The sequence below is a fragment of the Scyliorhinus torazame genome, chromosome 1 (assembly GCF_047496885.1).
Source record: "Scyliorhinus torazame isolate Kashiwa2021f chromosome 1, sScyTor2.1, whole genome shotgun sequence".
NCBI lineage: Eukaryota > Metazoa > Chordata > Chondrichthyes > Carcharhiniformes > Scyliorhinidae > Scyliorhinus > Scyliorhinus torazame.
This window is the reverse complement of record NC_092707.1, coordinates 318051729-318075878: the sequence shown is the minus strand read 5'-3', so window position 1 is coordinate 318075878 and position 24150 is coordinate 318051729.

Below are 24150 nucleotides of genomic sequence, written 5' to 3'. Positions count from 1 at the left end.
AAGGCAGTGATACTATGTCAGAAATACTAAACAAATATTTTGCTTCAGTATTAAAGATTCAAACTTTGGAATCATAACCACAATTTTCACATGAGCAAATTACACCAAATTGAGGAGTTAGTCCACAACGAGGAGAACTGCTGCATCTTACAAGAACACAGAAATAAACTTGCAAAATGGGCATATAATTGCAAATCAACTTCAACACAGGTAGGTGTGATGTATCAAATTTTGGTAACAAAAGATAAGAGATTGCATATTACTTGGAAAATGAGAATCTCTATGGGGTAAACAATGGGATCTCAGAGTAGAAGTTCAAAAATCACCAGAAGTAATGCAGGTAGATAAAGCTATTAATAAATGTTGGATAGGGAGTATAATAGGGTAAATTACAAACTGGTTCGCGCCTGGTGAAAATCTTGACTTTGGCCAGTCCCGTTATTTACCCAGTGCGTCCAGATCCGCACTGGGCGCAACACGGTGGTTAAATCACACACGGAGCTTTGGAATTTCAGCGAGGGCATGTCCTTCGTGACTGGCAATTTGCCGGAGACTGCCACTCTAAGGAAGCTACAGGCCTGAAAGAATTCCCTTGTAAAGCAGTAAGAAAAATTTGAAATAGCTGACCACATAGAATTCCAGATTAGAATTAAAATTATACTTGTCATTCTTACTCATTTTTAAAAGCACTGGCTGGAATCTGGGCAATGTTGTCGTATTTTCACTTGCTAATAATTCAAAATAAAACATTTCTCAATATAGCTTCTGGGAAATAATGCCATGAGAAGGTAGGTTCCAAATAAAGAGAGCTGTTTATTTACTGCGAATATTAAACATAAAAATATTAATTTGACTTAATCATCCTAGACATTGGCAGTGAAAATGACCTCTGCGGGAAGGAAATATTAAGCCTCTTGCATTAATGGGCCATTAAAGAGATGTGAATTCTAGCCAGAAAGAAAAAGCCACTTGTTTCAATCATTAATTCAATTTCACAGAATCCGGGTGCAGTACGGCATTATCAGGACCCTCGATTTTCTTAAATTAAACAAAAATTGAAAGAAGCAAAAAGTGAATTGAAACCAGACGGATTAAACATGTCATGTCACATCAGTGTTATCTGACTACCTTTGTTACTATGGCGATTGGTTTCTTCTGTAAAATCATTTGCTGAATCTGGGAGGATGAGAAGTATCAGCTTACCTGCAGGCTGACACAAGTGGAAAAGTCTGGTTCGATAAAAAAAATATATAGAATTAGATTTTCACATTTCTTTGAAGTGGAGGCACCACAAAGTGATGGGTATTATTTCCAGACGATTAAAGAGATTAGGATCAGCAGCATTTAATAATATTAATAATATATTTTACCATGTGAATGCTTGTATGTTTATAAAAACAATTTTGAGCCAAGACTTTAATCAGTCCAGTTTAACAGAATTAAACTCATTGGAGGGCTGTGACCAGTGGTGTTCCACAGGGATCAGTGCTGGGACCTTTGCTCTTTGTAGTATATATAAATGATTTGGAGGAAAATGTAACTGGTCTGATTAGTAAGTTTGCAGATGACACAAAGGTTGGTGGAATTGCGGATAGCGATGAGGACTGTCGGAGGATACAGCAGGATTTAGATTGTTTGGAGACTTGGGCGGAGAGATGGCAGATGGAGTTTAATCCGGACAAATGTGAGGTAATGCATTTTGGAAGGTCTAATGCAGGTAGGGAATATACAGTGAATGGTAGAACCCTCAAGAGTATTGAAAGTCAAAGAGATCTAGGAGTACAGGTCCACAGGTCATTGAAAGGGGCAACACAGGTGGAGAAGGTAGTCAAGAAGGCATACGGCATGCTTGCCTTCATTGGCTGGGGCATTGAGTATAAGAATTGGCAAGTCATGTTGCAGCTGTATAGAACCTTAGTTAGGCCACACTTGGAGTATAGTGTTCAATTCTGGTCGCCACACTACCAGAAGGATGTGGAGGCTTTGGAGAGGGTGCAGAAGAGATTTACCAGAATGTTGCCTGGTATGGAGGGCATTAGCTATGAGGAGCGGTTGAATAAACTCGGTTTGTTCTCACTGGAACGAAGGAGGTTGAGGGGAGACCTGATAGAGGTCTACAAAATTATGAGGGGCATAGACAGAGTGGATAGTCAGAGGCTTTTCCCCAGGGTAGAGGGGTCAATTACTAGGGGGCATAGGTTTAAGGTGAGAGGGGCAAGGTTTAGAGTAGATGTACGAGGCAAGTTTTTTACGCAGAGGGTAGTGGGTGCCTGGAACTCGCTACCGGAGGAGGTGGTGGAAGCAGGGACGATAGTGACATTTAAGGGGCATCTTGACAAATACATGAATAGGATGGGAATAGAGGGATATGGACCCAGGAAGTGTAGAGGATTGTAGTTTAGTCGGGCAGCATGGTCGGCACGGGCTTGGAGGGCCGAAGGGCCTGTTCCTGTGCTGTACATTTCTTTGTTCTTTGTTCTTTGTTAAACTGGGGAACTAATCTTGAGGATACCGGGGTGGTGGGTTATAGGAAAATGTTGGAGAAAATGAGTACACCATTTGACTCTCAATCCATAACTATGTTAACATTGTTGTTTTCTGGGGTAATCAAAGCACCCAACTGACTCATGTTGGAGTCTCATCTTCATATTCAAATCAGGGTCCTATCATTTATGTCAATGGAGTTAAGCCTCCTTGCTGATAACCATAATTTGCATCTTATATTGCACTTTATATTTAGGGGTGGCACGGTGGCACAGTGGTTAGCATTGCTGCTTCACAGTACCAGGGACCCAGGATCAATTCCGGCCTTGGGTCAGTGTCAGTGTCAAGTTTGCCCGTTCTCCCCGTCTCTGCGTGGGTTTCCTCCGGGTGCTCCGGTTTCCTCCCACAGTCCAAAGATGTGCAGATTAGGTGAGTTAGCCATACTAAATTGCCCCTTAGTATCTAAAAGGTTAGGTGGGGTTACAGGGATAGGGTGGGGGGAGTGGGCCTAGGTGGGGTGTTCTTTCGGAGGGTCGGTGCAGACCCGATGGGCCGACTGGCCTCGTTCTGCACTGTAGGGATTCTATGATTTATATGCTCACATTCTTTCTGCAAGTCAAACCTTTCCCGTGTCCACCCACCTGCAAATTACCTGACTGCTGGATTTTTGGCCTCCGTGCTACATGCTCTTAGCAGTTCCAAAGCCAACAAGCTGTCTCTAGATGCCTACTTCAGGCAGGTAACTAATTAGAGAGATGATAATGAAGCCCACTGTTAAAATGGACTCGGTTTTCCACTGCAGTTTCCAGCTGGCAGTTAAAACCTCCCCCATTAAATGAGATTTTGCATCCGATTGCAGGGAAGATGACGAGGAGAGGCTGCATTAGATTAAATATTGCTGAAAAAAGAGAGATGTCGAAGCTTTTCATCCTGCACTTATCAGGACACTTCACAAGAATGCCAATGATAACTTATACTGTATGAGAAGAGAGTGCTGATTCGTTGCCAATGGACTCTGATTAGTAGACATGTCTCCTTTTTTTAAGCAATACTCAAGTTCAGTACTACCAAATGACTAGTCTGATAAATAGTAGTTCAGAAATAAGAGGCAGCTTATAGGGAGAAATACAAGGCAGCCGGAGTGGATTAGAATTATAGAAATGCATGGAGCCTGGTAAGGAAGGCTGGTGAGCTGGAGGCACAAGAAACCACATGTCATTATGATATTATGGGAATAATGGAGACCTGGCACTTAATATTCCTGGATATAATGTGCTCAGGGATTTAGGGAGGATAATAAAGGAGCGAATTGTGTTTCTGATCAATTTGCAGTTACAGAACTAAAATGGGATGATGCACTTGTGGGTTCAAAAATCAAATTTAATTGGTTAGAATTCAGGAAAAACAAAGGAGCTATGCTGTTGGGTGCAAAATATAGGCCATCAAATCATAGAAAGGCAATAAAGGAGAAAATTTGCATACCAGTTGTAGAATATTGCTGAAGCTTGAGAGGAGTAATAATGGTGATTCAATTATTCTGATACAAAATCAGAAAATCATAACGTAAAGGGAGAAGTGAAGAAGAAATGTGTACAAGAGAACGTTATTGATGAGCATGTTTCCAGAGTAACAAGAAAAGAAGCAAAGCTGCATCTAGGTCTGGGGAATAAAGTGAGGCAAGAAGAACATGTGTCAGTTGAGTAACCTTTGGGAAACTGATAATATATTCAGTTTAGACTAGTTATGGAAACGGAGGAGAAACAAAATTAAATTTCAAAAATATTCAACTGGATGAGGTCTCATTGCAGCGAATTGAAATAAGATCTAGCCCAGGTAGGTTGGAATCAAAGATTGGCAGGTAAACCAGTAAGTAAACAATGGCAGGCCTTCAAAAGGGAAGATAAGCGGTGTGCAGACCAGACACATTTCCACAAGGGGAAAATAGAATATCGAAAGCTAGAGCTTCATGGGTGACCGAAGTTATATTGGAAATATTGGATTAGGTCCGATATCAGCCACAGGGATCGCAAGAAGCATTGCCCCACATCCACTTCATAGAATCCCTACAGTGCAGAAGGTGGTCATTCAGCCCTTCAAGTCTGCATCAACCCTTGAAAGAGCATCCTACCTGGGCCCGTTACCCCGCCCTATCCTCATAACCCCATCTAACCTGCACACCTTCGGACACTAATGGGAAATTTTAACATGGCCAATCCACCTAACCTGCACATCATCGCCGTGGGGGGTTTCCAGGCAGGGGTCTTTGTAATTAGGGGCTTTCAGTCAGGGGCCTTTGTAATGGGGGGGGGCTTCCAGGCAGGGGTTTCTCTTATGGGGGGTTGGGTCTCTGGTGGGGGTCTCACTTATGGGGGGTGTTCTTGAAGGGGGTCTTTCTTCTGGGGGAGTTTCTGGTGGGGGGGGTTGGGTCACCCTTGTAATGGGGGGGAGCCAGAAAATCCCATGGTGGAGGGAGACGGAGTTATGTTGCGGGGGGAGGGGGCCCAGCTGCCGGACCTCACTGCCAACCGCTCAAAATGGCAGCCCCCCAATAGTGGGATTCGCAACAGAATGCCTCGTAATCACCGGCATGCATAAAGTTGCATGGCAAGGGATAGCGAATTTCCTCTGGATTCATCTCCGGCGGGTGACTATAGTCTCCTAAATGGAGAATTCCGGCCCAGATCATTTTGCAAATTTGGGTTGCAGTTCAGAAGTTTGGAAGAAGATAAAGGGCGTGCACCCAACACGGGTGAATCATGTGAGAACCCCAAATCGGACTCCACGCTGACGGCGGGCTGTTCGCAAGTTAACTGACTCTCTCCTCTTGGCGAGATCCAGATCTGAATACTTAAATGAGTCTAACAGCTAATTTAAATACCCAGATGCTGGATTCACCCGGCGCCCAGGACAAAACGGCCGCATCTGTGAGACCTCGCCTGGGTGCCATTTAGTCCTGATCCACATAAATGACACAAATGTGGACCATGTGCAACGACACCTGGGGATGTTTCCCAGGCGATTGGAGCCCCTGAGTGGCCGAGAACAGGGGAGGGTGGCACCCTGGCCCTCCCCCGGGCACCTGGGTACTACCAGCCTAGTGCCTAGGCAGTGCCACTGGGGAATCCCGGCAGTGCTCCCCATTCCCACATTGGGTGGATTGACCATGCTAAATTGCCACTTAGTGTCCAAAGGTTAGGGGAGGTGCCGGGATAGGCAGGGAAGTGGGCTTCAGTAGGGTGCTCTTTCAGAAGGTTGGTATAGACTCGATGGGCCAGCTGGCCTATTCTGCACGGTAGGGATTCTATGATGCAAGGGGCACTGCCAGGGTGCCAGGCTGGCAGTACCAGGGTGCCCAGGAGCCCGGTTGGCACTGCCTAGGGTCAGGCCCAGGGAGGCCTTGCCACTTTGAGAGGGAGTTCTCAGGGGCCTCCCCAAGGTTGGGGAGTGAGAGGGCGTGCCTGAAAGCGGTGGGGGGAAAGATCGGGGCTGCTGGACAAAATGGCACCCCGACCTGCGATGAGCTTTCTTGATGGCAAGCTTCAGCTCGCCATCAGGAAATCCCTCTAAGTGCAGCCTTGGCAAAGTATCATTGGACGGCAGGATGTTTCTTGTTACTGCATCCTTCGAGAAACACCCTGCTAAACAAAGCCATCTACTGACTTTAACTTCAGTCCGCTGAATTTCATCCAAAGAACAGCAAAGAATGACAAAAGATTAATAAGGATGGAAAAACTGGAGTACTAGAGAAAGATTGCTAGTAATATAAAGACGGATAGTAGGAGTTTCTAAATATATTCAAGTAAGAAAAGAGTTTAAAAAGTGAGCATTGGTGCCTCTGGGGAATTGATATTGGAAAGTATGGAGATAGCGGATTAATTAAGTAGATATTTTGCTCCTATCTTCACTATAGAGGAGATAAACAACAATCCAGAAAGTTCTGTAAATCAGGAAATGGAAGGGAATGAGGAACTAAAGAAAATTACAATCAGCAGGGACGCAGTATTGAACAAATTATTGGATATGCGGGCTGAAAAATCCCCAGGCCCGAATGGACTTCACCGTAAGGTATTGAAAGAAGTGACTGGTGAGATAGTTGATGAATTGGTTTTAATTTTCCAAATTCGGGGAAGTATCCATTAGGTTAGATTAGGGCGGCACGGTGGCACAATGGTTAGCATCGCTGCCTCACAGCGTCAAGGACCCTGGTTCAATTCCAACCTTGGATGACTGTCTGTGTGGAGTTAGCACGTTCTCCCCGTGTCTACCTGGGTTTCCTCCGGGTGCTCCGGTTTCCTCCCACAGTCCAAAGATGTGCAGGTTGGGTGGGTTGGCATCTGCTAAATTGTTCCTTAGTGTCCAAAGGTTAGGCAGGGGAGTGGGCCTCGGTAGGGTGTTCTTTCAGAAGGTTGGTGTAGACTCGATGGGTCAAATGTCCTCCTTTTGCACTGTATGGATTCTATGATTAGAAAATAGGAAACGTAACTCCTTTATTCAAAAAGGGAGGGAGACAGAAAGCTCCTTATTTAAGGAAAGATGTAAATCTTTCAAATCTTCAATGGTTAGGTGAGGTTACAGGGTTACGAGGATAGGGCGGAGGTGTGGGCTGAGGTAGGGTGCTCTTTCAAGGGCGGATGTAGACTCGATGGGCCGAATGGTCTCCTTCTGCACTGTAAATCCTCTGATTCAATTCTATGAAATGCATTAGGAGCAGTTCAGAGAAGGTTTACTAAACTAATAACATGAATGGCCATCTTATGAGGAAAGGTTGGAGAGGTTAGGTTTGTATCCACTAGAGTATAGAAGAGTAAGAGGTGACTTGACTGAAACGTATATCATGATTGTGGAAAGGATGATTCCTCTTGTGGGAAAATCTAGAACTAGGGGTCACTGATTAAAAATAAGGGGCTGTAATGATGAAGATTTTTTTTTCTCTCAGAGGGTGGTGAGTCTTTGGAACTCTCTGTTTAAAAGATGGGAGAAGCAGAGTCTTTGAATATTTTTAAGGAAGAGCTCAATAGTTTCTAGATTAACAAGGGGTGAAAGGTTATCAGGGATAGATGGGAGTGCAGGGTCAAAGTTGCAATCAGATCAGCCATTGATCTTATTGAATGGCAGAGCAGGCTTGGGGGTCCGAGAGGCCTACTCCTGCTCCAAATTCATATGCTCATGTGATCAGGCTGATGCGTCAAATAATCTGATACCCGCTTACCCTCTTGCCGACCTCTCTCTGTCTCCTCCGCAGCCTGCAGCAAACATTGTGCAGCAACCTTCCTTCTCCTCCGAAGAGAAACCCTCGGAAGGTGCAGCGTCACATCCTTTCTCCAAACAAAGCACTGTCACAGATACTGGTACTTGAGCAGGATTTCGTGCATGAGTCAGGGTTCATGCACACACTGGTGAGGTCATGTCATATTTGCACGGGCAGCTGCTGGAGAATGTGATAGAGCAGACCTCAGGCAGCTGGGGGAGTTTCTGATGTGATCCAGATACTACTTCCAAGTCGGATGATGAGCCTCTGGAGTCGTCGATGAGGTGGCAGATGCTGGATGACCAGCTCACGGTTGGTGGAGATTTGATGGATATACCAGAGGGGTTTGTTCTCTGACCTGGACTGTGGACGTATCCATCCAGGTCATGTGTATTGCAATCACCCACTCTTTGGAGCGCCAAGCTTCCTCCATTGACCTACTGGCAACTGTCCTGGAAAAGCAAACTGAGCTCATTGCAGAGGCAATCGTTGGGATGCACTCCATCACCATGGCTCTGGGTTCAGTGCCACAGCCGCAGGGCAACAGGGGAATTGGGAACTTGGTCACCCAACCAGCTCCTGGAACTGCACTGGTTGGCAGAGAGGACTCATGAGTCCTATTGGTGGGGGATCAGCTGCAGTTGCCTCCATCTAAGAGCTCCTCTCAAGGAAGTTGGGGTCAACATCTCCTCCATTCACAGGCTTTGACCTTGCCACAGCGACTCAGCACTTGCATTCATCTCAGAAAGAATCTCTTGAAATGACCGGTCGCTCAAGGCCACATTTGCACAGAGGACGTTCGCCAAAGTCATCCAGGGCAACGGAGGTGACAGATCAGACTCTCCAGGGCAGCCCCAAGTGAGGGAGGATAACTGCGCAGGAGTACTCATAAATGTATTTGTAAAAATCCACATTAGTCATGAATAGGAGCACATAGATGATATATTCCATTTAGGTGTTAGAATGCCTTGAAGGCTTGTGAATAAAGATAAAAATCACATTCACAATTGCTTATGTTCTCATTGATAGCTGTGGCTGCATGACTTGGTTTGAAGATTGAGGTAGAAATCAAAGGTTGAGGGAGGGCAGGAAGAATTGTGTAAACGTGTGGATCGGTGGAGAAGGTTTGGATGTAAGGGCTTCAGGATACTCTTGATGGGAGATGGAGGGAAGATATTTCACTAAACCCATTTTTATCCTTGAAAGTCTGAGTCATCTTCTGCACTAAGTCTCACTCAGTTGCGGGTAGCTGAATCATTTGCTGTATTTCCATGGGGTAACATAAGGTCATCAGCACCTCTGATGAAGGTTTCTTGCTTCCTCCTGACCAGGGTCTGCCGCTAATTTGTCAACCTCCTGAGGATCTACAGCCTCCTGAGCCTCCCTATGATCTCTTCTCCATCCAAACCAACTCCTCCTCATCCTCTTCTCCTCACTGGAGGTTGTGTCTCCAACAGAGACCACAATCCCCATCTGTCTCCAAGAGCTTTCACTCTTCCCGCCTGGGTTGCGGGCAGGAGAATATTCCAGGAACAATCAACAGAGCATCTGAAGTTAGGTCACAGAGCAGCCATGATCTTATTGAATGGTGAAACCGGCTTGAGGGGTTAAATGGCCTATTCCTGTTCTACATTCCAAACAGATGAGAAAGGCCCTGCACTGGCAGCATGCTAATTGCTGGATGCTCTGTGACAAGGGTTCTTCTCTTCAAACCTTTCACTGGCAAAGGCTCCATCTTTCAGATAAGACATTGAACTGAGGCCTTGACTGCCCTCGTAGGTGAATCCCACAACACTGTTACAAAGCTGGGGATATATATTCTTCAATCAACACCATTAAAAAGAATATCACCTTTAATTGGAGTTAGTTGTCCATTGCATAACGTTTCCCACAATGGGGGCAACATTTGGATCCATTATTGGAGGAAGACCTTCACATAATGAGGGAGAGGACACTAACTGCATGGAGGATGTGAAAGAAAGTGGAGCGACAGTTGTTGACAGTCAGTTCACTTCATTGAAGTTAGTTATAGCTGAACAATCCCTACTCACGTACAATAACAGCCCTCTTCAATCCTGTCCCAGTCCTGTCACCCAACGATCAACAACATTGACTCAAATTACCATAATTGTTATTCACACACTGAATATTGTTTCATCAAGCATTGCTGCAGGAACACTCTTTGCATACCATCAAAAGAGATGACATCATGTTCCATTCCCATTACAGGTCCTGCTACCGGGCTGCAGCCTAGCAATTTGCAGGATAGATTTCAGGAGATTAGTTGGTCCAAATGAAGCTTCTATCTCCCAATATGGAGATGATCCAACATGTGAGCATCCTTGTGAGGTGAAATTCGATGCCTTCAGAAGTTGCTGGAGCACAGAAATTATCTTATTAAATGCCCGGGCTCTGAACTCTGTCCTCTTCAGTCGACCTAGAAGTGAGCTGGTCCTCTGCGAAGTTCTCACCTTTCTTGCCATAGCTAGTTGGTGAATCCCCCAGGATAGTGCCTGCAAACTCACTGCCGAAGTGATGTTTGATGCCGACTTATGGGGCGGGATTCTCGGCCCCACCGCGCCACATTTGCACCCCGACCAGCCGGCGGGTTTCTCCGTTACGCTGGCCGGTCAACGGGGTTTCCCATTGTGGGGCAGCCCCATGCCATCGGGAAACCCCCGGGGGCTGGCAAAACGGAGAATCACGCCGGCGGAGAATCCCAGCCATGATGTGGAGATGCCGCCATTGGACTGGGGTGGGCACAGTAAGAAGTCTTACAACACCAGATTAAAGTCCAACAGATTTGTTTGGAATCACTAGCTTTCGGAGCGCTGCTCCATTCACCATTTACAGGTTGCACCGCAGGAATACCCCAATGTTCCTTACTCAGCACCTTCCAAACCACGACCACTACCATCTAGAAGGAAATGAGCAGCAGATACCTGAGAGCCCTACCACCTGGAGGTTCCCCTCCAAGTCACTCACCTATCTGACTTGGAAATAGATTGCCGTTCCTTCACTGTTGCTGGGTCAAAATCTTGGAACTCCCTCTCTAACAGCACAGTGGATGCACCTAGACCTCAGGGAATGCAAGAGTTCAAGAAGGCAATTCACCACCACCTTCTGAAGGGTAATAAATGCTGGCGTAACCAGCGATGCCCACATCCCATCAATACATTTTTAAAATACCTCTTTATCCCAGAAATCAGCCTGGTGAACCTTCTCTGAATGGCTTCCAATGTGTGTGTATCCGTCCTTATATATGGCGACAAAAACAGTACACAGTATTCCAGGCGCTGTCTCACTAAGCACGGGAGCAAGACTTCACCATTTTATTTCCAATCCCTTTTGCAATTAAGGCCAACATTTAACTTGCCTTCCTAATTATGTGCAGTACCTTCATGCTAACTTTTTATGATTCAAGCACAAGGACAGGCAGATCCCTCTGTCTGCATCATTCTGAGGGGTATGCAGCTGAGGCGAGGGCAGCGAGTGTTGCTCCTGCTGGTAATGGTGTGGATCTGCTCTTGTCTCTCAGCAAAGATGGATGGTAGAGCCCAATAAGCTGCTCTCATGCCATGGTGAAGGCTGACAGTAGGGAGCGCAACGTAAGGTTAGTTAAGTGCTTGCCAGATGAATAACAAAGAACAAAGAACAAAGAAAAGTACAGCACAAGAACAGGCGCTTCAGCCCTCCAAGCCTGTGCCAACCATGCTGCCCGTCTAAACTAAAATCTTCTACATTTCCTGGGTCCGTATCCTTCTATTCCCATCCTATTCATATATTTGTCAAGATGCCCCTTAAATGTCACTATCGTCCCTGCTTCCACCACCTCCTCCAGCAGCGAGTTCCAGGCACCCACTACCCTCTGTGTAAAACAACTTGCCTTGCACATCTCCTCTAAACCTTGCCCCTCGCACCTTAAACCTATGGACCCTAGTAATTGACCGCTCTACCCTGGGGAAAAGCCTCTGACTATCCACTCTGTCGATGCCCCTCATAATTTTGTAGGCCTCTATCAGGTGGCCCCTCAACTTCCATCGTTTCAGTGAGAACAAAGCGAGTTTATTCAACCTCTCCTCATAGCTAATGCCCTCCATACCAGGCAACATCCTGGTAAATCTCTTCTGCCCCCTCTCTAAATCCTCCACATCCTTCTGGTAGTGTGGCAACCAGAATTGAACACTATACTCCAAGTGTGGCCTAACTAAGGTTCCATACAGCTGCAACATGACTTGCCAATTTTTATACTCAATGCCCCGGCCATTATATGCCGTATGCCTTCTTGACTACCTTCTCCACCTGTGTTGCCCCTTTCAGTGACCTGTGGACCTAGATCTCTCTGACTTTCAATACTCTTGAGGGTTCTACCATTCACTGTATATTCGCTACCTGCATTAGACCTTCCAAAATACATTACCTCACACTTGTCCGGATTAAACTCCATCTGCCATCTCTCTGCCCAAGTCTCCAAATGATCTAAATCCTGCTGTATCCTCTGACAGTCCTCATCGCTATCTGCAATTCCACCTAACTTTGTGTCATCTGCAAACTTACTAATCAGACCAGTTACATTTTCCTCCAAATCATAATATATATACTGCGTACAGCAAAGGTCCCAGCACTGATCCCTGTGGAACACCACTAGTCACAGCCCTCCAATTAGAAAAGCACCCTTCCATTGCTACTCTCTGCCTTCTATGACCTAGCCAGTTCTGTATCCATCTTGCCAGCTCACCCCTGATCCCGTGTGACTTCACCTTTTGTTCCAGTCTACCATGAGGGACCTTGTCAAAGGCCTTACTGAAGTCCATATAGACAGCATCCACTACCCTACCTGCATCAATCATCTTTGTGACCTCTTCGAAAAACTCTATCAAGTTAGTGAGACACGACCTCCCCTTCACAAAACCATGCTGCCTCTCGCTAATACTTTTATTTTCCAAATGGGAGTAGAACCTAGCTCGAAGAATTCTCTCCAGTAATTTCCCTACCACTGACGTAAGGCTCACCAGCCTGTAGTTCCTTGGATTATCCTTGCTACCCTTCTTAAACAAAAGAACAACATTGGCTATTCTCCAGTCCTCCGGGACATCACCTGAAGACAGTGAGGATCCAAAGATTTCTGTCAAGGCCTCAGCAATTTCCTCTCTAGCCTCCTTCAGTATTCTTGGGTAGATCCCATCAGGCCCTGGGGACCTATCTACCTTAATATTTTTCAAGACGTCCAACACCTCGTCTTTTTGGATCTCAATGTGACCCAGGCTATCTACACACCCTTCTCCAGACTCAACATCCACCAATTCCTTCTCTTTGGTGAATACTGATGCAAAGTATTCATTTAGTACCTCACCCATTTCCTCTGGCTCCACACATAGATTCCCTTGCCTATCCTTCAGTGGGCCAACCCTTTCCCTGGCTACTCTCTTGCTTTTTATGTACATGTAGAAAGCCTTGGGAATTTCCTTAACCCTATTTGCCAATGACTTTCCGTGACCCCTTCTAGCCCTCCTGACTCCTTGCTTAAGTTCCTTCCCACTTTCCTTATATTCCACACAGGCTTTGTCTGTTCCCAGTCTTCTAGCCCTGACAAATGCCCCCTTTTTCTTTTTGACGAGGCCTACAATATCTCCCGTTATCCAAGGTTTCCGAAATTTGCCGTATTTATTCTTCTTCCGCACAGGAACATGCCGGTCCTGAATTCCTTTCAACTGTCATTTGAAAGCCTCCCACATGTCAGATGTTGATTTATCCTCAAACATCCGCCGCCAATCTAGGTTCTTCAGTTCCCGCCTAATATTGTTATAATTAGCCTTCCCCCAATTTAGCACATTCACCTCGGACCACTCTTATCCCTGTCCACCAGCACTTTAAAACTTACTGAATTGTGGTCACTGTTCCCGAAATGCTCCCCTACTGAAACTTCTACCACCTGGCCAGGTTCATTCCCTAATACCAAGTCCAGCACAGCCCCTTCCCTAGTTGGACTATCTACATATTGTTTTAAGAAGCCCTCCTGGATGCTCCTTACAAACTCTGCCCCATCTAGGCCCCTAGCACTAACTGAATCCCAGTCAATATTGGGGAAGTTGAAGTCTCCCATCACAACAACCCTGTTGTTTTTACTCGTTTCCAAAATCTGTCGACCTATCTGCTCCTCTATCTCCCGCTGGCTGTTGGGAGGCCTGTAGTAAACCCACAAGATTGTGAGTGCACCCTTCTTACTCCTGATCTCTACCCATATAGACTCACTGCCCTCTGAGGTGGCCTCCCGTAGTACAGCTGTGATATTCTCCCAACCCAGCAGCGCAACTCCGCCACCCCTTTTACATCCCCCTCTATCCCACCTGAAACATCTAAATCCTGGAACGTTTAGCTGCCAATCATGTCCTTCCCTCAACCAGGTCTCTGTAATGGCAACAATATCATAGTTCCAAGACTTATCCAAGCTCTAAGTTCATCTGCCTTACCGGTAATACTTCTTGCATTAAAACATATGCACTTCAGGCCACCAGACCCGCTGTTTTCAGCAACATCTCCCGTCTGCTCTTCCTCAGAGCCATACTGGCCCTATTCCCTAATTCTCCCTCAAAGCTTTCACCTTCTGACTTATTGCTCCGGTACCCACTCCTCGCTATACTAGTTTAAACCCTCCTGTGTGACACTAGCAAACCTCGCGGCCAGGATATTTATGCCTCTCCAGTTTAGATGCAACCCATCCTTCTTATACAGGTCACACCTGCCCCGAAAGAGCTCCCAGTGGTCCAGATAATGAAAACCCTCCCTCCTACACCAGCTGTTTAGCCACGTGTTTAGCTGCTCTATCTTCCTATTTCTAGCCTCACTGGCACGTGGCACAGGGAGTAATCCTGAGATTACAACCCTAGAGGTCCTGTTTTTTAACTTTCTGCCTAGCTCCCTGAACTCCTACTGCAGGACCTCATGCCCCTTCCTGCCTATGTCGTTAGTACCAATATGTACAACGACCTCTGCCTGTTTGCCCTCCCCCTTCAGAATGCCCGCTACCCGTTCTGAGACATCCTGGACCCTGGCACCAGGGAGGCAACATACCATCCTGGAGTCTCTTTCACGTCCACAGCAGCACCTATCTGTGCCCCTGGCTATAGAGTCCCCTATGACTATTGCTCTTCTGCACTTCGACCCTCCCTGCTGAACATCAGAGCCAGCCGTGGTGCCACTGCTCTGGCTGCTGCTGTTTTCCCCTGATAGGCTATCCCCCCGACAGTATCCAAAAGGGTATACCTGTTTGAGAGGGGGACAACCACTGGGGATTCCTGCACTGACTGCCTGCCCCTTCTGGTGGTCACCCATTTCTCTGCCTGCACCTTGGGTGTGACCACATTTATATAACTGCTATCTATGATGCTTTCCGCAACCTGCATGCTCCTAAGTGCATCCAACTGCTGCTCCAACCAAACCATGCGGTCTGTGAGGAGCTCCAGTTGCGTGCACTTTCTGCAGATGAAGCCATCCGGGTCGCTGGAAGCCTCCCGGACCTGCCATATCTCACAGTCAGAGCACTGCATCCCTCTAATTGACATTGCGTTAATTAATTAGTAAATTAATTTTTTTTTTTTAAAAATTTTAAGTTACTGTTAACTATATGTTTCTTAGCTCTAGATTTCTACTATAAATGTGAAAACTAAATACAGTACTCTCCGATCTCTGGCTTAGAGACCTCTCTAAATTATAATTAAGTAATTATGTTTAATTAGTTTAACAGTGCTTAATTTTTGCATTTAGTGTAGATTCCCAACTAGCCAATCAGGTCACAGCTTTACTGTGCTGTCACTTCAGTCCCCCCCCCCCCCACACACACAATTTGAAAAGGTAATAACAATAAAAATAAAAATCACTTACCTTCCCAGGATGCTCTCTGGTTCTTTCCCTGCAGATTAAATGTTACAGGCCAGAAGAAAGAGAACAAAACAGTAGGGAAAAAGCACCTTCTCCCACTCTGCACTGAATTACCTCACTGCACCAAATTACCAAGTTCCAATTCTCACTCTGGATGTGTCTCACTCACTCAGGATATGTCTCCTTCACCTGTGCAAAGCTAACCTTCCAAGAAGTTGGCAATCACCTGTCAAGCTGTGATAGCACTCGCTGAGAGAAGTGTTTTGAACAGCAGCCTCTCACCTGGGCCCTGCTGTAGCTTTTCAGTTTCACTGATCAATGTCTTCCCAGTTTCGTCAGCCTGGCGAGGTGGAGGCACAGCATAGAAACCATGCACTATTAAGAAAGCTGGACTTCATGGTGAAACGGTCTCTGAATTGCCTCTTTAATCATCTCCAGTGCGTTCCCACCGTACCCACAGAGATTCCTCGCTGGACTCACCATCTGTCCCCGCCAAAACCAGAAAACCAGAATGATGTCTGCGGCAGACCAAGGAATCAGCAGGGGTTGCACTGAAGCACAGGAAAATGGTGTCCAGGTCCCAATAACATCATAAAACATTCATTTAATTATATTTATTAAGCTGCTGAAATGAAATTTCACTGGAAAATCACAATAAGTGAGCAGCCCAGCCAATTTGTTTGTTCCTGAATATTTATCCCACTGCCGCCACATTTGTGCTAAAAGAAACAAGGCGGTCCGCCAATAAAAGCAGCCCATTCACCTTCCCGCTAAAACCAAATTCACTATTTGTGATTGTTTACAAATTGAACATTGTGTCTCCTAGATCAAATCCAGATGAATCCAGTGAAAATAATGGTTTCAAGACTGCCCCCCCCCCGGACAGCACCACTGTCGACACCTTTTAGCCACAAGCGTCTGTGAAAGCATCCTTAACCACTATTTTGTTCTGTGTTCTTCATCAAACTTCCTGGCTGTGCTCCAACACTCTCTTTAATACCACAGGCCATCGTTTTATCAACATGAATGCAGCGCCTTTTGTAAATCTGCTTGGATGAAAGTTTGGTCATTTTGTGCACTGTAAACATTATATTTCCTTTCGTAACTGCTGTATCATCTTGTGAAATTGGTTTGCTGATGGATGAACCCACAACAAAATATTTCTCATGATCTGTCACATGCATGGTTGCAACTCTCTGACTATCTGATATTAAAATCTTTTAGAACCTATTTGCAATATGTCAGCGTTGAATATTATTTGTTGCTCAGCTTCCTGATAAATCTCTAAATTCTGTCGAATTCTACTTTTCTCTTTGGCAGTGAACTCTCCTCAGCAGCTATTTGGCTCACAATCCCTCGTTTAGATCATTGACATTGTGAATACTAAAGGCCCCAACTACCTGCAGGTCTCCATTAATGATTGCTGCACCTCCCGATTTTTTTAGTTAGCCCAGCTTCGGTATTTTATCTCCGGCTCCGTAGGTCTTCACATGTATTATGGCTGTTTTGTGTTTATTTGAACAAAATATTTTCTGTGGAAATTCTAAAAGCTTCTTTCCTCCACCAGCTCTGTCACTCTAATAAATGGTCAAGAAATCAAAGTCTTCAGGGATTATATTTCACTCTCCTGGGGTTTCTGAGTAACTTCAGGAGATTTCACATCAGAGGACTTTTTAATTCCTTTTCAATTTATTAAGTGCTCTCACTTCCATTCCTCTAAGTCGACATGTTTTCAATTGCTTGAATTTAATAAGTCTTTCATTGTTTTGCTGATCTCCAGTTCCAAGCATTCCAGAATCCTTTGACAGGTTGGTTATTTAATTGCAGGAAAGAATTAATGCACTGCTCAAAGAGTGCTATTTCTCAGTTTTACGGGACAAAAGTCAGCGAGACGTCACAATGTGAATCCCGTCCATGTGGGCAGGATCACTTTCTGGAAAATCTGCATATTAGAGTGAGACAGCTAGTTTCACTCTAAAATGCCTTCCCAAGATCTACCCAAGGTGTTAGACCTAACCCTTTGCCTTGGAGAGCTTGGGAGAGAGTCGTTCAGTTGTGGGGACCAGATGGAACGCCACTCATGGAAGTCTCCCAGGGAATTGGAGGCCCCTAGATGCATGCCCTCTGGGCAGCGCGGTATCGTGGCACTGCTGGTGCCACCTGGGCACCTGGCAGTGCCACCTGGGTGACAGCCTAATCCCTCGCAGTGGTCCTCGAAGGCGCTGAAGAAGACCAATTGTCTACTGGACTCATGTGTCCTTCCTGGAGCTGTCCGATGCCATATGCTGATGAAGACTCTGCCCAACTATGGAGACGATGCGGCACCTGTATCATGTGCTTGTGGCACCTGTACCACTCCCTGTGGCCGACAAGGTCATGGCAGCCCAAGCTTTTTCGCCAAGGGGTCCTTCCAAGGCTGACAAGGGACTTCTGTGGTATCTCACAGGCATCCACCTACTTATACGTGCAGTAGTCAGATGATGGATGCACTGTATGTAAGCGATGTCCACTACATCCACTTTGTCCTGGACCAGGCCCAGCAGCATGAGGGAGCTACGGAGTTTGGCACACAGCTGGTCTGTACAGGTGCAGGGGGTGATAGACTGCACCCATGTCACTCCCCATGCCCATGGCACCAGGAAGTCCCTTCATCAACCGGAAGGGGTTCCACTTCCTCAACAGCCAGCTAGTGTGCGACCACCAGATGCGCTTCATGCATGTGTGTGCCTGTTTTCCAGGGAGCATACATGAAAGTTACATCCTCAGCCAGTCACAAGCACCTGGAATCTTCAAAGGACACCCCAGGCTACAGGGATGGCTCCTTGAGGACAATGAATATTCCCTCAGGTCCATAGAATCCATATAATTCCTACAGTGCAGAAGGAGGCCATTTGACCCATCGGGCCTGCACCAACCCTCCGAAAGAGCAATCTACTACAGCCCTTTCTCCCGCTCTATCCCCATAACATTGATCATGACTAATCTACGTAACGTGCATATCATTGGAATGTGGGAGGAAACCGGAGCACCCAGAGGAAACCCAAGCAGACACGGTGAGGGAGCGCAAACTCCACACAGACTGACACCCAGGACACAGAATCAAACCTGGGTCCCTGGCACTGTGAGGTAGCAGTGCTATCCACTGTGCCACCATGCTGCCATAGTGGCTGATGACGTCAGTGCAGAGGCCACAGAACGCGGAGGAGACCAGGTACAATGAGGCTCACAATGTGATCCAATCTGTCATTGAGCGATGGATCAGTCTGTTAAAGATGCACTTCCGCTACCTTGACAGGTCTGTGGGGTTCTTCAATACAGCCTCCAGAGTGTCTCCTGCATTGTTGTGGTTTGCTGTGCCCTCCACAACCAGTCTCTGCAGTGGGGTGAGGAGCTTCCTGAGAACGACCTTGAATAGCAGTATGTGTTCACGGACGAGGGGGACATGCCTGAAGGCACCGAGGAAGTGCCTACTGAGGAGCCTGGCGATGGAGGGCCAAGGCGGGGGTGAGGGCATGTAATAATAATAATCTCTTATTGTCACAAGTATGAAGTTACTGTGAAAAGCCCATAGTCGCCACATTCCGACTGTCCAATCCCTGGGACGTTCCTGCCGCCACCTAATGTGCATCAAAAGCAATGTAGTGCTCACCAGATACTGACCCAGAGGCCAGCTAAAGTCGCCCACCGAGCTGTTTGTCTCAGCTCTGGAGGATGGTACAGATAACAGCCGTGATGTTTCTTCGCTGTCCTCTGGCATCTCCTCCAAGGTTGTGTCGAGGGTGGGTGGTGGGACCTGTAGGACGCGCCGGTCTGAGCGGGTGATGTTCCTGCAAGGGAAGGGACATGGCGTTAGTACATGGCCATGGCAATGTTCTGGGATACACAGAGTTTGGGCATCTAGATGAACTTGCAGAGGCTCCTCACGCTTCTCTCGCAGGCCCACCTCACTCAACACGGCACTACTCCTGCTCCTCCCCTGTGAGCTCTAGGGCTTTCTCCTCAAAAGGAGTCAAGATCTTCAGCTTTGGCATCCCACTGCATTCTTCGTTCACTCACGGTGGTTGTGAGCAAGCTTATCCTGCAAGACAATTGTGGGAATGATGTTAGTTGGCCATCTGCTGGGTCAGATGTTGATGAAACCTGGCATGTGTGGGAATGTGATTACATAGATACATAGATACATAGAAGATAGCAGGAGGAGGCCTTTCGGCCCTTCTAGCCTGCTCGGCCATTCATCACGATCATGGCTGATCATCCAACTCAATAGCCTAATCCTGCTTTCGCCCCAAAGCCTTTGATCCCATTCTCCCCAAGTGCTACATCCAGCCGCCCCTTGAATATATTCAAAGTTTTAGCATCAACTACTTCCTGTGGCAATGAATTCCACAGGCTCACCACTCTTTGTGTGAAGAAATGTCTCCTTATCTCTGTCCGAAATAGTTTACCCTGAATCCTCAAGCTGTGACCCCTGGTTCTGGACACACCCATCATTGGCGACATCTTCCCCGCATCTACCTTGTCTAGTCCTGTAGAATTTTATAAGTCTCTATGAGATCCCCCCATTCTTCTGAACTCCAGCGAGAACAATCCCAACCTAGACAATCTCTCCTCATATGACAGTCCTGCCAATTCTAGAATCAGTCTGGTAAATCTTCGCTGCACTCCCTCGAGAGCAAGAACATCCTTCCTCAGAGAAGGAGACCAAAACTGCACACAGTACTCCAGGTGTGGCCTCACCAAGGCCCTGTACAATTGCAGCAACACATCCATGCTTCTATTAGATTGTATTTGTTTATTGTCACGTGTACCGAGGTACAGTGAAAAGTATTTTTCTGTGAGCAGCTCAACAGATCATTAAGTACATGGGAAGAAAAGGGAAGAAAAGAAAATACATAATAGGGCAACACCAGGTATACAATGTAACTACATAAGCACTGGCATCGGATGAAGCATACAGGGGTGCTTTTAAAGAGGTCAGTCCACAAGAGGGTCATTTAGGAGTCTGGTGACAGTGGGGAAGAAGCTGTTTCTGAATCTGTTCGTGCGTGTTCTCACACTTCTGTATCTCCTGCCCGATGGAAGAAGTTGGAAGAGTGAGTAAGCCGGGTGGGAGGGGTCTTTGATTATGCTGCCCGCTTTCCGCAGGCAGCGGGAGGTGTAGATGGAGTCAATGGATGGGAGGCAGGTTCATGTGATGGACCAGCGGTGTTCACGACTCTCTGAAGTTTCTTGTGGTCCTGGGCCGAGCAGTTGCCATACCAGGCTGTGATGCAGCCAGATGGGATGCTTTCTATGGTGCGTCTGTAAAAGTTGGTAAGGGTTAATGTGGACATGCCAAATTTCCTTAGTTTCCTGAGGAAGTATAGGCGCTGTTGTGCTTTCTTGGTGGTAGCGTCGACGTGGGGGGACCAGGACAGATTTTTGGAGATGTGCACCTCTAGGAATTTGAAACTGCTAACCATCTCCACCTCGGTCTCGTTGATGCTGACAGGGGTGTGTACAGTACTTTGCTTCCTGAAGTCAATGACCAGCTCTTTAGTTTTGCTGGCATTGAGGGAGAGATTGTTGTCGCTGCACCACTCCACTAGGTTCTCTATCTCCCTCCTGTATTCTGACTCGTCGTTATTTGAGATTCGGCCCACTATGGTCAGCACGGTAGCACAGTGGATAGCATTATGGCTTCACAGCGCCAGTGTCCCAGGTTCGATTCCCCGCTGGGTCACTGTCTGTGCGGAGTCTGCACGTTCTCCCCATGTCTGCGTGGGTTTCCTCTGGGTGCTCCGGTTTCCTCCCACAGTCCAAATATGTGGTTTGGCCATGCTAAATTGCCCTTAGTATCCAAAATGTTTAGGAGGGGTTATTGGGCTATGGGTATATTGTGGTAGTGAGGGCTTAAGTGGGTCGGTGCAGACTCGATGGGCCGAATGGCGCTTCTGCACTGTATGTTCTATGGTCGTAGCGTCAGCAAACTTGCAGATGGAGTTGGAACCAAATTTTGCCACACAGTCATGTGTGAACAGGGAGTAGAGTAGAGTAGGGGGCTAAGTACGCAGCCTTGCGGGGCCCCGGTGTTGAGGACTATTGTGGAGGAGGTGTTCATTCTTACTGATTGTGGTCTGTTGGACAGAAAATCGAGGATCCACTTGCAGAGTGGGGAGCCAAGTCCTAGGTTTTGGAGCTTTGATATGAGCTTGGCTGTGATTATGGTGTTAAAGGCAGAGCTGTAGTCAATAAATAGGAGTCTGATGTAGGAGTCCTTGCTGTCAAGATGCTCTAGGAATGAGTGTAGGGACAGGGAAATGGCGTCTGCTGTGGACCGGTTGCCACGGTATCCGAATTGCAGTGGATCAAAGCATTCTGAGAGTATGGAGGTGATGCGCTTCATGATCAACCTCTCGAAGCACTTCATTACGACTGACGTCAGGGCAATCGGAAGGTAGTCATTGAGGCAGGTTGCCTGGTTCTTCTTTGGTACCGGTATGGTGGTGGTCTTCTTGAAGCAGATTGGGACCTCGGAGTGGAGTAGGGACAGGTTAAAGATGTCCGCGAATACCTCCGCCAGCTGGTCAGCGCAGGCTCTGAGTGTATGACCAGGGATCCCGTCCGGGCCCGTCGCCTTCCGAGGGTTGACTTTCAGGAAGGCCAATCTGACTTCGGAAGCTGTGATGGTGGGTATGGGTGAGTTATGGGCTGTTGGGGCACTCAACAGCGGATTGTTGGTTACCTGCTCGAACCGAGCATAGAATGCATTGAGTTCATCGGGGAGGGGTGCGTTGCTACCAGAGATACTGCTTGGCTTCTCTTTGTAGCCCGTTATGTTGTTTAGTCCTTGCCACAATCGCCGAGAGTCTGTCTGTTATTCTCTCTTGGCATCTCAGAAGGCTTTGTGGAGGACATACCTGGATTTCTTGTATAAGTCAGGGTCGTCTGACTTGAACGCCTCAGATCTGTCCTTCAGTAGGGAGTCAATCTCGCGATTGGATTGGATTGGATTGGATTTGTTTATTGTCACGTGTACCGAGGTACAGAGAAAAGTATTTTTCTGCGAGCAGCTCAACAGATCATTAAGTAATTGATTGAGCCATGGTTTCCGGTTGGGGAACGCACGTACTGCTTTCTTTGGCACGCAGTCGTCCACACATTTGCTGATGAAGTCTGTGACGGTGGTGGCTTACTCGTTTAAGTTGGTCGCTGAGTTCTTAAATATGGACCAGTCCACTGTCTCTAAGCAGTCATGTAAGAGCTCTTCTGTTTCCTCGGACCAGCACTGCATGACCTCCTTAGCTGGATTATCCCGCTTGAGTTTCTGCTTGTTGTGGTAGTCTGTGTTAGGAGGATTACAGTACCTAGTAATGCCGGAATACCATTGGTGGAGAATGTACTTGTTCCATTGGATAAGCTTGCATGTTAGCTCCGCCTTGCAAGGCGGGGTATAAAAGCCCATACTGCCCCAGCACCTTCCTTCTGTACCTGCGCTGCTGGGGGAAACATCTGGCATATTAAAGCCTTCAATTGTCTCCAATCTCGTTTCTGAGGTTATTGATTGTGCATCAATTTAATACGATAGATTTAAAAGAATGGAGCTCCGAATCAAGCCGGAGTGTCTGCAACTCAGCTCCCACGCGACAAACTCAGCATCAACCTTCAAGCACTGGCTGGCATGTTTTAAAGGATATCTCGGAATGGCCAAAAACACACCCATGGGAGAACAGAAATTGCAAGTCCTGCACTCGAGGGTGAGCCCAGAAATTTACACCCTCATCGAGGACACGGAGGACTTTGATGCAGCAATGGAGCTGCTAAAAGGACAATATATTCACCCGGTAAACCAGGTCTACGCCCGACATCTGCTAGCAACGAGGCGACAAATCCCTGGGGAATCGCTGGAAGAATTCTACCGTGCGCTCCTGGCGTTGGGGAGAAACTTCAGCTGCCCGCAAGTTTAGGCGAGCGACCACACAGAACTCTTGATCCGGGATACTTTCGTGACAGGTATGCTGTCCTCCCAAATCCGCCAGCGATTGCTGGAAAAAGACACCCTAGGCCTCAAGGAGACACGGGCCCTTGCAGGCTCCCTGGATGTGGCCTCCAGAAACGCTCGCGCTTACGTTCCCTACCGCGCGGCAGCCCCCTGGGCAGCGTGGAACCCCTCCGCAGCCGACCCCGAGATATCCCCCATCCCCCCACAAGCTTGTGCAGCAAGGCGGCCTGGCAACCCCGGGGGGCCCCGCTGCTACTTTTGCGGGCAGGCCAAGCACCCCCGGCAGCGCTGTCCGGCCGGCGCATCCACCTGCAAGGGATGCGGTAAAAAGAGCCACTTCGTGGCGGTATGCCAGGCCCGGGCAGTCGCTGCGGTCTCCGGTGGCGAATACGGACCGCCACCACAACCTGCTCCACGGTCCCCGTGCGGCCAGCGGGTGCCGCCATCTTCCTCCTCCAGGGCCATGTGCGGCCTCTGGGCGCCGCCATCTTGTCCCGCGGACGCCACCTGCGATGGATGGGCGCCACCATTTTGTGCACCCCAGCCATGTGCGACCAAT